Source organism: Vulpes vulpes, chromosome 13 (genome assembly GCF_048418805.1).
Source record: "Vulpes vulpes isolate BD-2025 chromosome 13, VulVul3, whole genome shotgun sequence".
Taxonomy (NCBI): domain Eukaryota; kingdom Metazoa; phylum Chordata; class Mammalia; order Carnivora; family Canidae; genus Vulpes; species Vulpes vulpes.
In genome coordinates, this window is record NC_132792.1 from 14706599 (window position 1) to 14721339 (window position 14741).

Genomic DNA, 14741 nt, shown 5'->3' on the forward strand with positions numbered 1-14741 from the left:
ACTGCATCTAGGACTGTTAAGAAAACAGTTTTGAGGACACAGAGAAATTCCGGAGAGTTGGCCAAGATGTGGTGAATGTGAGCTGGATCCTGGGGTTGGCCAGTGGGGGATGGAACCATCCAAAAGACAGCCCCCTACTCCCACCCACCTTCAAACTCAAAGGATTTACAGTAGAAGCCAAGCATATACCTCTGGAGCAGTCAGATATACTTGTAAGCTTAACTGTTAGATATTAAGTGAAAGAGAAGAGGGCAGAGGGGGAAGGATGGGTCCATTATGGATGACAACAGGCAGAGAAGGCTCTATGCACTTGCAGGAAAGGCCCAACATCTTGAATGAGGTGCCTTCCTGGAGTGTAGGTGCTGCCTGCCCTGACTAATGGGCCAAGTTTGGGGGCAGCATGGACAGGGGCTCTTCCCTGCTGTGAACACATCCCATTAAAGCAGACCCAATGATAGCATCAGGTTGTCCATACACTAATAGTAGCAAGAGTAACCTGAGGGGGCAGTTACAGCTAATTATCCTGTGGGGTTATATATTATTAGGAGCCAGAGCTGCCTCCCCAAACCTTCTGGGCTCATACAAGCTAAAGTGACTGAGTGAGGTGGACAGATGAGCACCTGAAGGACCAGAGGTCACCTGACTGTGGTTTCCACTGGCCCAGCCTCAGATCAATTGTTTCTTGGATAAAAACAACAAGAGACTTTTAAATAAATAAATGATATTGTCAAAATTGAAAGAGTACCATTTTTTTCTGAAAAAGGATAATGACTCTACATGAGTGTCATACTGAAGTACCAAGAAATGGCCAGGGCCCTCAATTTTCAGTGTAATTATGACCCTCTTTTCTCCACATCAAGATTTCTTTATGTCTTTCAGAGCTTGGTGTGAGCCAGCTCAGTCTTTCTACCATTGAGCCCCTAGGGTGCAGCTTCTTCTGGCCTGATGCCCAGACTCCCCCATTCTGTCTTCCAAAGGCTCTAGAATCATACCCCTTAGATGTTGCTTTTCCTCACTCTGACTCCATTAATCATGAGAGATTTCTCATTGCCTCTAAAGACAAGCAGATGGGCTTCTCTTGTTTGAAGGTTTTTTTTTTTTTCTCAACTAATCACAGTAGGGGCAGAGATAGCAGAGAGATGACAATAACAAGCGCAGGTTACAAAGTTTAGGAAATCTTACATGATTTATGCTGCCACAGTCTTTTCCTATGCGTGCAGCAGTTTGGCCAAGTGGAAAGTGGTCGTTGGATCTGAGTTCAGATCCTGGTCTGTCACTTACCAGTTGTCCTTAAGCAGATCAGCTACTTACCCCCACCTCCCTCCTGGCATTGTTGCAAAGACAGATGAGATTACACATATACAGCATGGCCCAGTGTGTGCCTAGCGTGTAACAGGTGATCCACATAGGACTGTGTTTACTGAGATAATTGCTGGGAAGGCCCTCCTAAAGGCGAGGGTCATCGCTTTCTCCATGAAGATCACTTTTCAAGCTTACAGGCTGCTGATGGAATATATAGAACCATGTCTCTCCGGCTGCCCTATTTGTCTCTGGTAAGTGATTACAGTTTTGAGGATGAAGGATGGGGCTGGTGCCCTCCTCATCGGACCCCAGACACATGTGGGTGAAATGTCCCCTGAGAAGAGTATCTTGTAATTCTTTCTCACTGAAAACTCAAAGCCAGCTATTCTATTTCTTTTTTTTGTATTATCTTCTCATCTCAGGATAGTGAGCAACAGGCCTTATCATTGCTCCTGAGGTAGGGAGGCAAAGATATTCAACCACCATCTTGGAACATGTTTCACATCAAAACTGATTTCTCTTGGGCCCTTGACTATCCCTGAACTCTGAGGCAAAGGTTTTGCGTAGAGATGAATCTGGTCAGAACTTCACTGTCAGTTGGGAGAGTCAGATCACTGTCCCCATCTGGTTGGACACTGGTCAGGCCACAAAGTGCCAGTGCTGCCCCTCACCTCCCACCAAGGATCCATATCCATGGCATGCCTGTGCTCCTACAGTCTCCCTTGAGGTGTTTCCACACTTAGATCCCACTTGGGGTTTGAGATTGGGTTAGAATTTGGATCCCCACAGTCACTCAACAGAAGTTCTCTTGGGGGCATCTACATCTGCCCACTTCCCCTATCATGGTATGACTGGGTATGCAGAGCTCCGATACACGCTTTGCTACCCATGAGAAAGAAAACCAATGTTTGCTGAACACTTGTCGTGCTGAGCACCAGTTGCAGAATGTCATGCATGGTCTCACTCTGTCTCTCAACAGTCCTTTAAAAGCAGAAAGGAGAGCTGAAAGTGGGCATTGAGTTTGATGTTTGCCTGTGAACTCAGGTGATAAGTTCTTGTGTGGGAGTTAATCAGGAAAACCCAATCATGGAAGTGGGGAGTAAACCAAGCAAGTATCCACTGATGAGAAACCCAGGAGTCTAAAACTATAAGAAGATGTAATCAGGTGACCTTATCCTAAGGAGACCGAGCAGGAGTCTTTGGAACCCACTTAGCAGATACCTATTCACTTGTAATTTATGGTTTAATGAAAGATTGTAGGAACCAAGGGGAAGAGTAAGGCTGAAGAATAGAGCAAAGAAAATCCTCAAAGAGCCAGGAGTGGCTGTGCCTTTCAAACACTGTCTGGTAGAGAGTATCTGCTGCCCAAAGGGCAGCATCATTCCTATTTCTGGGTGGATGTATTCTCTCATGAATCAGTCTACACAACTCAGCATCCCCACCAATCTAGCAAACCTCTGATTGCAGTTTTGATGTCTAGGTTTCTGGTGTATAGAGAAAGACAGTTGAGAGGTACTGACATGGGGAACTGGGCTTGGTTGACAGGTGCATCCCATCTTAAACCCACAAGAAGACAGTCTAACTTGTGTCTCAATCTCCAGGTGGTACATGCCCAGTAAGCCTGAGGCACGTGCGTCCCTCTGAGACCTCATCTGCTCATAGTCCTTGCAACACATTCTTACCGACTCATCTGCACAAGCTCTAAGGAACAAGATTACCATTATTCAACCAATAAATGAATGTGGATGTACTTAGAGGTTCCTAATGAAAATAGAAATTGGAGTAGAACGAAGTCATTTTTAAGTGTAAAAATGAAAGGCTGAAGGCTATTGTAGGGTGATGCTCAAACATGTAGACTGAAGAAGGAGCATCAGAATCTTACATCTACCGAGTCATCTCTCTTCTCAGAGATAACTGTATATCAGGTCGTTTGATTTCTACTGGGTAATTCTCATTGTCCAGAGAGGACACAATGTGATCCAAGGAGCTGTGGTATTTATCTAATATTCACCAGAGCCTTTTCCTTGCCTTGGTGAACTTTTCTTTTTGGAGAAGACTACTCCACTTAGAAATGTCAGCAAATTGATAATATTTATAAAGGGCATTTTAGTCACATAGCATGAAGCTGGAAAGGAGATGAATTATATGAGACATAGTTTCTGCCAGGGCCACTTTGTACAGCAGTATAGGTTGTGCAGTGAACAACCCTAGAGTATGCTATTAGCACTATAGTCTATGCAACTGTCCTCTCTCCCCAGATTGTTCAGTGCAATGTGTGGTATATGGGAGGCTCTGACACATCTAAGCAGCTTATAAAATAGTTTGGATATGAAGGCTACAGCTACATTGTGGAGCTCCCCAAAGTGTGTCAGATGTGAAACATTTTGCTCAGTGTAGGAACTGGGACTGGAAACTGAATTCCTTTTGTGAGTGGGTTATTGCATGTTCATGAGAAGAACATTCCAGTGATGTGAATAAAAAATGAATGTATAGAAGAATTCTAGCATGTGAAGAATCTGAAATGTGAACAACAAGCAACCTTTGGGAGCCACAATGTCTCTTCAGGAAGAATGATAGACTGTAAGAAAAGTATGTTTCAAGTGCTGTGGCTCTTCCCTCTTTGCCATTGTCAAGTGACAGCTTAGATATAATTGACTGGAAACAATTTCCCAAAGCCACCATAAAAATGAGTAAGTATGGTTTATTAACTTGTGATTTGATGTAGAAACATCTGCTTATTGAGAAATATAAATGGTCTGTATCAGTCAGGTCTAGCTGCCATAACAAAGTACCAGAGGCCAGGGGGTGGGGACGGGACTTGAGCAAGAGGAGTTAGTTTTCTCACAGTTCTAGAGGCTAGAAGTCTGACCTCAAGGTGTCTAGAGGGTTGATTTATTCTGAAGCCTCTCTCTTGGCTTGCAGATGGTCACCTTCTCACATGTCCCCACACGTGGCTTTTTCTCTGTGTGCATGGCTTTTCCCCGGTGTCTCCCGGTGTCCAAATTTCCTCTTCTTATATGGAAATCAGGCAGAATTGGATTAGGATCCATCTTCATAGCCTCATTTTAATTTAATCACCTCTCTAAAGGCCCTATATCTAAGTACAGTCACATTTTGAGCTACTGAGGTTTAAGGCTTCAATATATGCATTTGAGGGGGAGCACAGTTTAGCCAGTAGAGCACCTGAAGCATTGTAGGAAGGATTGAATGGGGGCCAGAGGGGGGACTGCAATATGCCAGGCAGAAATCTAACCAGAGACAGAGCAGCAGCTCACCAAGGTATATTAAACCTCATCCTCTAGTCTGGGCCCTTGGAGCTAAGTCAGACCTGTCTGGAGGAATGTGATGGGACAGAGTCTGAGGACTTTGCAATTCCTGTAGCAAGGCATCTGCACCTTGTGGCCATCAGACCAAGGTGAACAAATGGAAGAGGGCAGAGGGACAGACTATCCCTGAATTAGAGACTCCATATTGAATTCACAGGGCTGATGGCCCCAGAGGTCTGCCATCTAAGACCATACCCATCACAGAGGACACATGCAGCAATATCTGAATACAAGTGCCCTCCATGGCTAGTGTGGAAAGTTCAACTGAGTTGATATATGTTTAACTAGTCACATACGATTAAACGGTCTTTGTTGGATTGATCCTTCTTTTTTATGGTCAGTGTAAAAGCAATAATACTAAATAACTATAAATTATTGAATGCTAGAACTATGCTAAGGGTTTATACATCACATATTACCTTGAATCTGCACAACCCTTTGAGATGGGTTTTAGTTGAGACCCAGGATCCAAAGTCAAACCCAAAGTAGATGACAGCTCCGGGATTTGGCCTGTAGCTTAGCCCAATCCATAGCCACACAGTTAATGACTGGGCTATGGGCTGGTGCAGAAAGTTCTGGAAGGCAGGGTCTGGAGGCTGGAATCTCAGCTTTGCCAGTGGCCAGGTAGGCCATCCTTATCTCTGGTTGTTCCCTTCCATGTCAGAAAAGGGACCTTGGTGGGGGTGGGTGGTAAAGAAAGCTATGAAGCTCCCTGGACTCAGTAAGCAAGGATTGCATTTGAAACAGTTTATCTCTGCTTGCAGACAGTGTCATGGTGACAGTGGTAGTGGACAGGAGGAGCAATTGGTGTCTCGTCTCTGATTCTACATTCAATTTCTTTGGTTGGAGAAATTAGATTACTCAAGAGGTGGAGAAAAAAGAACATTGGTAATAAAGTGCAAATAGATGGATTACACTCAGATCCTTAACCTTTTCAATGCTAGGCAATTGATTTAAATCCTGCCTGTTTGACAGTGATGGATGGCTGAGGACCTAACAATTTTAGTCCCATTTCTAAGGGATAACTTGTGTTGTATCTAAACAAACCCCAAAATGATCACTATTTAACCTCTTTATTTGGAGTCTCTGTTAAGAGGCCAATTTTGATGAGTTTCTAGTGCCTAAAAAGCATAGCATGGACATGGTCTTGGTGGTTGTCCATGAGAAAAGTTGTCAGTCTCGTTTTCTTTTTCATTTTATTTTTAAAAATTTATTATTTTTATTGAAGAATAATTGACATACAATATATTAGTTTCAGGTGTACAATATGGTGATTTAATATTTATGTACATTATGAAATGGTCACCATGGTATCTAGTTATCATTTGTCACCATACAAAGTTGTTACAATATTATTGACTATATTCTCTTTTGTACATTACATTCCTCTGTCTTATTTACTTCATAACTGGAGAATTATACCTCTTAATCTCCTTCAACTAGCTTATCCACCCCCTGACTTCTCTCTTCTCTGGCAACTATCAGTTTGTCTTCTATATCGATGAATCTGTTTCTGTTTTATTTTGTTTGTTTTTTTTCAGATTTCATTTATTAAGTGAAATCATGCAGTATTTGTCTCTAATTTATTTCACTTAGCATAATATCTACTAGGTCCATCTATTTGTCGTAAGTGGCAAGATGTCATTCATTTTTATGCCTGAATAATATTCCATTGTAAATTTATATACTACATCTTCTTTATTCAACCATCTATCCATGGATATTTAGATTGCTTCCATATCTTGGCTGTTATAAATAATCCTGCAATTAATATAGAGGTGCATATGTCTTTTCAAATAAGTGTTTTCATTTTTCTTGGGTAAGTACCTAGAGGTGGAATTGCCAAATTGTGTGGTAGTTCTTTGAGGGCTTAAGGAGTTGAGTTGTCTTGATGATTTGTGACTTACACATTTAGTCGTGAAAATAAGTTTAAACATTTTCAGAACTTTCCCTAATAGACTGGAAAGAGTATAGATCTGTTAACTGGGAGACTTGGCTCCTAGGTCCACTCTTTAGAGACCTCTTTGTCCTCCCAGTATACAACAGGCTCTCAACTGATGTGTGTGGCATGAATGGATAAACCAATGAATTGGATGTGAGATGATGAATACAAGTGCCCTCCATGGCTAGTGTGGAAAGTTACTTACCTTGAGTAAGACCACATTTTTATCTGCCTCAGTTTTCTCACATCAAACTTAAATAAAGCTTGACCTCTGGACCTCTGAGGTATGTGGTGAGGGTCAGATGAGAAAACAGAGAGCCATAATCCTGGCTACCATATTTCAGCATTCCATCATGACAGGCACTCTTTGAAGTATTTACGTAGCTCATCTTTTTTACTGCTAGCAATCATTTTCTAGATTGACAGCAAAATTCCTCAAAAGTGTGTCTATCTTTAATTCCTTTCCTTCCAAACTTCTTTCATGCAAGCTTTTATCCCCACCCATTCACCAAAAAGGTTCGTGTCCAGGTCACCAGTGACTGCATATCACTAAATCCATTGCCTGTCTGTACTCATCTTATTTGATCTCTGCCTTCAGCATTGGCCCCAGGTGACCACTCCCTCAAAGCCATTTGCTGTCACTACAACCCCATATCCCCCCATGCCCCACACACTACCAGCCCTACCCTGGGGTCTCTTTCTTCGTTCTGTAGGGGGACTTAGCCTCCATGCCTTCCACCTCACTTACTCAAGGACGTCATTGTTAGTAATAACATCCCTTCATCCAGCCATGTCAGTGTTTTGGGAAAATGGAAGCCACACACTTACAATCTAGCCCAATCCTCCTATTTGACAGGTGAGAAACCAGGGCCCCAATGTCATACAGCTGGCTAATGGTAGGGCTCTAAGCCCCCAGTCTCTTGCCTCTTAGCTCTGCACTTCAGAAAGTAACATTTCCTACAAGGAAAAATATAAAGAATACAACAATCTACAAATCAAGGCTACAGAACTTTTCTTCCACCTTTGCACTGCTTTCAAATATATTACATTATTTTTGAGCCTCTTCTATCTGCCTACCATCAACTGGTTATTTTCATACATTATGATACTGAACACCTACAAAACAAAGTAATAACAATTTATTGATAGCCTACTATGTGCCAAGAACCTGACATTCATTATTTCCAATCCCCACAAGTCCCCTTCCTTCCTCACAGGGCCAAAAACCCAAGTCAGAGTTTATTATCTACCGCTGGTCCTTGCAGTAAACATGACTGTTTATACACAAGTTAACGAGGCCTGGGGAAATTCGGTGACATGTCCAACAACACACAGCAGTAGTCAGTGAACCCCAGAGCAGGCCAGTCTGTTCACTTTCTACTTCACTAATTGCTATGGCCTTGTTAAATTTGTCTGCTTGGGTCAAACAGGGAGCATGTGGATATCCAAGTAGAATGACTTAGATATGACCCACATGGCAGACTGCAGGTCAGAAGAATCCCAACAGGATTGTCAAGATAGCTCCATGTACTTCTGAGAAGAGGCCACCACACTTTTGAGGGCTATCCCAGGCTGGTAGTCAAACTTGGGAAGCTGGGAACACATCATTTACTTTTCCTTGGAGTCCAGTTCCAGTTCATTAGTTTTGGGAAAATCACATTCTGAACAGTGGAAAGAGTGTTTTTCTCTAAGTACGGGAACCCTTTTGAAAGCCCCACAAGAGACTGTAAAAAGCTCTGAGTGCTGTTTGTAAAGCAATCAGATTAGGAAAAGAAAAACTAAGTTGGCCCTGCTCTGGAGAAGGAAGGTATAATTAACAACAACAACAAACATAGGGAAAAGAGAACAATGCTGACTTTTTACTTTTGTTTTTTGCTGTTATGTTTAACTAAATGAATCTTTTGAGTCAGACCTTTGCTATAAATATGGGCTAATCTGTTTCTTCCCCTGAGCATTGGATAGATTTTACCCATGTCTCCTTGTGTGTCAGAAAGGAAGTATATTTATTATGTACTGACCATGTGGCCATAGAGAAGTCAACTGGGTTCATCTGTTCCGGTCATTCTCACAGAATCCAATGAGCTTAGCTTCATTTTCAGGCTCTCCTCTGGTCATCTGATCTCCTGCTGGTGCCACCCATTGGCTGAGTTGATTTAGAAGCTACAGGAGCCTGGGTGACTCAGTGCTTGAAAGTCAGCATCCCTGGACACTGGGGAGATATCGAGGACAGAGAGAGTCTGAAGAGACAAATGAGGACTGATCACCATGGTGCCAGTACTGATTGCTTGAGGTAGGGATGATGATCTGATGAGGACCTTAACTGGCCTTGAGCTTAGCTTTCCAATCCTCCAGATGACTGGGGCTCATTAGCAAGCCTAGATTCTCCCATAGAATGTCTTCAGGATCTTTCAAGGTCTGGAAAACTATAGGTGCTAGCAAGAAGCCATTTGACAGGGTGGAAAGAGGACTGACTAGGATCAGAAGACCTGCCATGTACAGTATTTAACCTTGGGCAGGTTTCCATCCTGAGACTGATTCCTAATCTGTGAAATTAGTGGAGTTGACCTGATCTGGGACCTCAGTCTTCTCTGTATGTCAGAATTTCCCAAGAAATTTTAAAAACCACCACCTGCCTGAGCCTTACCTCCAGAGCTTTCATTTCATTTGACTTGAAGTGGGGCCTGGGCATTGGTGTTCAGAAACATGATCTAGATCATTCTCATGTTCAGGCAGAATTGAGAAACACTGGATGAGATTCTCACCTTCAATTCTGGAATTCCACTTACAGGGACTAAGTTCTCTTTGGTTCTACAGCTTAACTTTTCTATGAAAATAGCACACAAGGAAGTGTTTTATTGAGACTCTGATGGCATGTTTGTGATATAATTTACTCCTCACCCCAGTCTCGAGGTTGTCATAGTTATCACACCCATTTTCATAGTTGAAGTAGTTGAGATCAGAAAGTTTTGACATTCATTTGGCAGTATTTTCTGAGCACCTATTATGTGCCAGTCCTGTGGTAGGTGCTGGGCACAGATGATGAACAAAACAGAAGTTCTCATGGAACTATTCTCATGGAGATCACATCCTAGTTTAGAAGATAGATAATTAGGACTACCATAACTCCCTGCTTTGTCTGAGATCATGACACCTGTTAATTATTTTTAGCTTGCACTTTCACTCTCAAAATGTCCTGTTTTGGTTGATAGATTATGTTTTTATTCTAATGAGAATAAACAAAAAATTAACAAAATGGCTTTGGCTGGTGATAAAGGCAGTGAGGGAAACAACTACAACATTGTCTAAAAAAATGCCATAACTTATAGACACATATTTCCCAGGGTCTTAAGCCTTAAAATGCTGTGGTTGAGTTATTCCAGAGTGGCTGCTTGGACTGGGTGGTCAAGGAACACTTCCCTGAGGAAGTGAGATTTGAACAATAGAGGTCTGGGGAAAACAGGTGATGGGACCAGTAAGTGCAAAGGCCCTGAGGCAGGAATAAACCTGTTGTGTTCAAGGGACCAAGGATAGACAACGTGGTGAGGCCCATTAAGCACCTGGGAGATGGGAGGAGATGAGGTTGTAGAAGTGGACAGGGCAGATCTTTAGGGCTTTGTTGGTCGTGGGAGGATTTGGGATTTTATCCTAAGTGTGATGGGAAGACTTTAGAGGGGTATAAGCTAGGGAGAGCCATGATCTAATCCAAAAGGTCCTCAACCAGGGGTGATTTTTGTCCTTTCAGAAACATTTGGCAATGTCTGGAGATATTTTTGGTTGTCACATTAGGGGAGCAGGTGCAATTGGTATCTAGTGGGTAGAGGCCAGACATACATTTAAGCATTCTACATCTCAAAAGGCAGCCCTCTCCTCACATATACACACAACAAACAGATAACCAGACCAAAGTGTCAATAGTGCTGAGGTCTTAAAATATTACTCTGCACTATTGGTCTAAATGTAATATGCTGCAACCTCTATGATAGTTCCTTAAAAATTTAAAAATAGAATTACCACATGATTGGGGTGCCTGGGTGTCTCAGTCAGGCACCCAACTCTTGATTTCAGGCCTTGCCACGGTTTTGGCATCTTGGGATCTGGTCCTGCATTGGGCTCTGCACTAGGAGAGGAGTCTGCTTGGGATTCTCTCTCTCCTCTCCATCTGCCCCTCCCACTGCTTGAGCACATGCATTCTCTCTCTCTCTCTCTCTCTCTCTCTCTCAATAAGTAAAGAAAATCTTTTAAAAATTACTATATGAGGGGATCCCTGGGTGGCGCAGCGGTTTAGCGCCTGCCTTTGGCCCAGGGCGCGATCCTGGAGACCCGGGATCGAATCCCACATCAGGCTCCCGGTGCATGGAGCCTGCTTCTCCGTCTGCCTGTGTCTCTGCCTCTCTCTCTCTCTCTCACTGTGTGCCTATCATAAAAAAAAAAAAAAAAAAAAAAAAAAAAATTACTATATGATCCAGCCATACCACTTTTGGGTGCAAGATGAAAAAGTTGTGGCAATTTGTTGTACAACAATGTGTATATTCTTAACACAACTTAAAAATGGTTCAGATGGAAAATCTTATGTTATGCATGTTTCATTGGAATTAAATCTTAAAAATTATTCTTGCTGTTAAATGGAAAATGAACCATTGGTTGGCAACCGTGGAAACAGGGAGACTGGTTAGCAGGTTATTGTAGTCATCCAGACTAGAGGTAATGGTGGCTTGCATATGGTGGGCAGCAGTGGAGATGACAGAAACAAATTTGGAACATTTTTTGGTGGTAGAGCCAAAGGGACTTGCTGATGGTTTGTATGTGGGAATTAGGTGACATGCCCAAGGTCATTGTGCTGATAAATGGCAGATCTGGGACTTGAACTCAGGGCTGACTCTAAGACCCACACTTGCCTTCTCTTTATCACCTGTTGGACTAGAAATCTTACTGGGATAGATAGCATTTCTTGCCATTTTGGTTAGTTCATGCTATCGGGTAGGTGGCAATCACTTCACAATATTGTTTTCTAAGAAATGCCATGACATGTATTTCCTCAAAGCCTTAAACTTTAAAACATTGGTTTTATTTCAGGTTGCTGAACGCTGTCTTCCTGCCAGCAGCTCACAGTTTTGCTGCAATGCTGAAAGCTGTGCTTTTGTCTGGCTTTAATTGTGATGGACTCTGGTAATTAGTCTCTGGTCTTATGTTCAACCTGTGGGTCGGGATCACAGACCTTATTCAAGCTGGCAGAAAAAACTTTTCTAATTCTGCAGAAATCTCTTCCAATACCTGGTGGGGGCAGCCCGCAAGGGATGACCTCCTAGAACCTTTTGTTTTTATGTCTCTTCCTTAATGTTTGGGTTGCTAAGAAACCAGACAAACATCAGCCAAAGTGCTGAGTTCACCTGGGGCCCAGCTTGTGTTAATGGCCACAAATTGCAATCAAGCTTAAGTGGTTACTAAGCTATCTTGCAGAGGTTGAGAGTGTCCTGGTTGTACTCTGGGCTGGTTTATTCTCCTTTTCTTGGGCTTTTCCTTACCTGGTCCAGGGAAAGGCCTTAGAGAACCAAGTTGCCCACTCTGGGGGGCTTAGCTGCTCTGAAGGATGTGATTAGATTTGGACCAGGCAGGAACTTGTCTCTGAAGAATACATGTGTTTAAGTGATGGTGTTGACAAGGGTGTGTATGAGTGAGTAGGAAAACCCAACAGTCTTTTAAAGAGTTGATCTTAAGGACTCTTTTCTTTTCTTCATAGCTGAGGTTTAAGTAATTGACACAGTTGCCATAACGTGAGTGTTCTCAAACTGTAGTTCCCAGGACCAGTAGCATTGGTGTCCCCTGCATTTCTAAACTTGTTAGAAATGCACATTCTTGGGCCTTATCTGAAACTTCCTGAATCAGAAAGTCTGCATATGAGGCCTATCAATCTGTTTAATAGGCTCTCTGGGCAATCTTGATGTGTGCTCAGATTTGGGAGTCCATGGGAAACCCTAGTCTTTGCAATGCAGCATTTGTCAGCTGAGTGACCCTGGCAGGTTATTTCTCTCCCATGAACCTCAGTCTGGCATGATGAAATAATGCACATCAAGCATCTGGCATACCAAACTGATCCCCTTCCAATAAAGAGTGCCCTACAATGTGTTAGCTAGTAGCTGGAATTAAAGTGTGTTCAAATATAAGGGGCTTCTGTTAAAACTTAAAGATTACTATTTTACTGTGAACTTTCTTATCTCAGTGTAAAATCTGAATCATAGAGCTTTACTGTGATTCAGAATCTATGGTTCTCAGAAAGAAGGAAGCTGGAGTCATGAGAATCTGTCCTTCCTGTTTCTGAACTCTGCCTTTGGTGACTTTCTGCACATAAAAGGGTGGGAAGTTGGAGGGCCCTCCCTGCCTCACAGCCTCTCGGGGTCCAGTGTCAGATACCCCCTACCACCGGACAATGACCAAAGCTCCTAACAAGTCCAGGACCCAGAGCACATCTCCCAGGGGCAGCTGCTCCTTCTCCACCATCCAGAGACACTGCCCTTTACCCTCTGCCCCTTGAGACATTCTTTAAAGGCCAATTTGCAGCTAGGACAAGGTATATAGGCGTTTTTTGTGACCCACCCCAAACGCTGGGGTGAAGGTTATTGGAGAGAAGAGAGAAGAAAGAGAAATTATAGCTAATTCCTTCCTGATCAGTAAGCACCATTCATTTCATGGCCTCTTCCCCTCTTAACTCGGAATGGAACACTGAGATTTCAGAAATCATGATACTGATTGCACGCTGTGTGCCAGACAGTCCATTGTGTACCTTACACACATCACCTTGTTTAATTCTAGCAGTGACCCCTGAGGAAGGCTTAATCCCCATTTTATAGATGAGGAAATGAGGGCACAGAAATGGTCATCACTCTGCTCCCCACCTTTGGTTCCATAATTAGAATTGTAATGGAGATGGGATTCACATTGCAGGGAGGCCATCTGCAGAGCCTGGGATGCTGCTCCCTCTCCACCCCATACCAAGTGATAGTGTAATGCTGTTTTCTGTTGAATCTTGATGTCCCAGCACCCTGCCACAACCTGGGTATCAGAGGGACAACTGATGCTGCAGGAAGTCTCAGCCTGGGATGCACATGGCAATTCCCCAGGAGCCTTAAAATACGCCTGTGCCTGGGTCCCTCCCTAGAGATTCTGATGTAATTGCACTGGGCTGTAGGCATTGGTAGCTCTGAAAGCTCTTGGGATGATGCCATAGCGGACTTGAGAGAGGCTCCAAAGGCAGAGAGGTGCCTGGGCATGGACAGATTTAGCCTTGGTTTTTAGGCCCTTCAGGATACAATCTTCTTTAAACACACACATACACAAATTAGTCTCACCCAGTCCCCAAAGCTCGACACCAACATGGAAGCAGGGATTTCTATAAGCCAGAGGGAGTGAAAATCTTTGCCACGTTCAAAAAACATTTCCGAACTTTGAGCAGTACAATTTGACCGGTGTCTTACATGTGTCTTGTTGGGTATCAACAGTCTAATTTTCCCCCAGATACAGAAAAAAAAATTATTAACTTATATAATTATTTTAAAATTTTCAGTAGACTCCACACCCAACATGGGGCTTGAACTCACAACCCTGAGATCAGGAGTCAGCCAGCCACCCCAGAAAGAATACATTCTGAATACATGCAGCCTGTTTTCTACATATCTTCTTCTGAATTAAGCTTAAATATTACCCTGTTTCAGCAATAAAATAGCATGATTTTATTCTTTTAAACAAGCACCCCCAAGTTTACAAGTCCCAGTAATATTTCCTTCTTCAAATAAATCTGAGAATGGAAGCCCCTGTTTTAGTTACGTGTTAAGCGCTTGAGACTCAGTGAGAAGTCTTCTTTCAGAATTGCCTCAGAACTATATTAATTTAAAAAAACCCTCCAAAGATTGTTTTATTCATTGCCTTGCTCTTTGATCAAAATTGGACTTACTCCATTTCTTTGATGACTTTATTTCCCCTATTTGGCTGTGGATAACGTCTAGCAATTTCTGATACTTAAATCTACAGTCAGTGACTGTTTTGCCAGCAATGAGGACATGCAAAGATGTGGCCTGGGCACTGAAGGCACACAGAATTTGTGATGTGGCAAATAATTAAATGCTGTTATTTTTGTCTCTTCAGCTATGCTCTTTGTACAATAATTGCCCAAGGTATCT

General features: G+C 42.8%; 1 long non-coding RNA gene across 3 annotated transcripts in view; it reads left to right on the forward strand.

Annotated features, from left to right (window-relative positions):
• Positions 1-8708: 8708 nt before the first annotated feature.
• The window catches only part of LOC140595133 (uncharacterized), a 170151-nt gene continuing 164118 nt past the window's right edge, over positions 8709-14741 (forward strand). For all 3 annotated transcript variants that reach the window (XR_011996517.1, XR_011996516.1, XR_011996515.1), the window contains exon 1: positions 8709-8860. This is a non-coding gene — a long non-coding RNA (uncharacterized lncRNA). The remainder of the gene's footprint in view (positions 8861-14741) is intronic.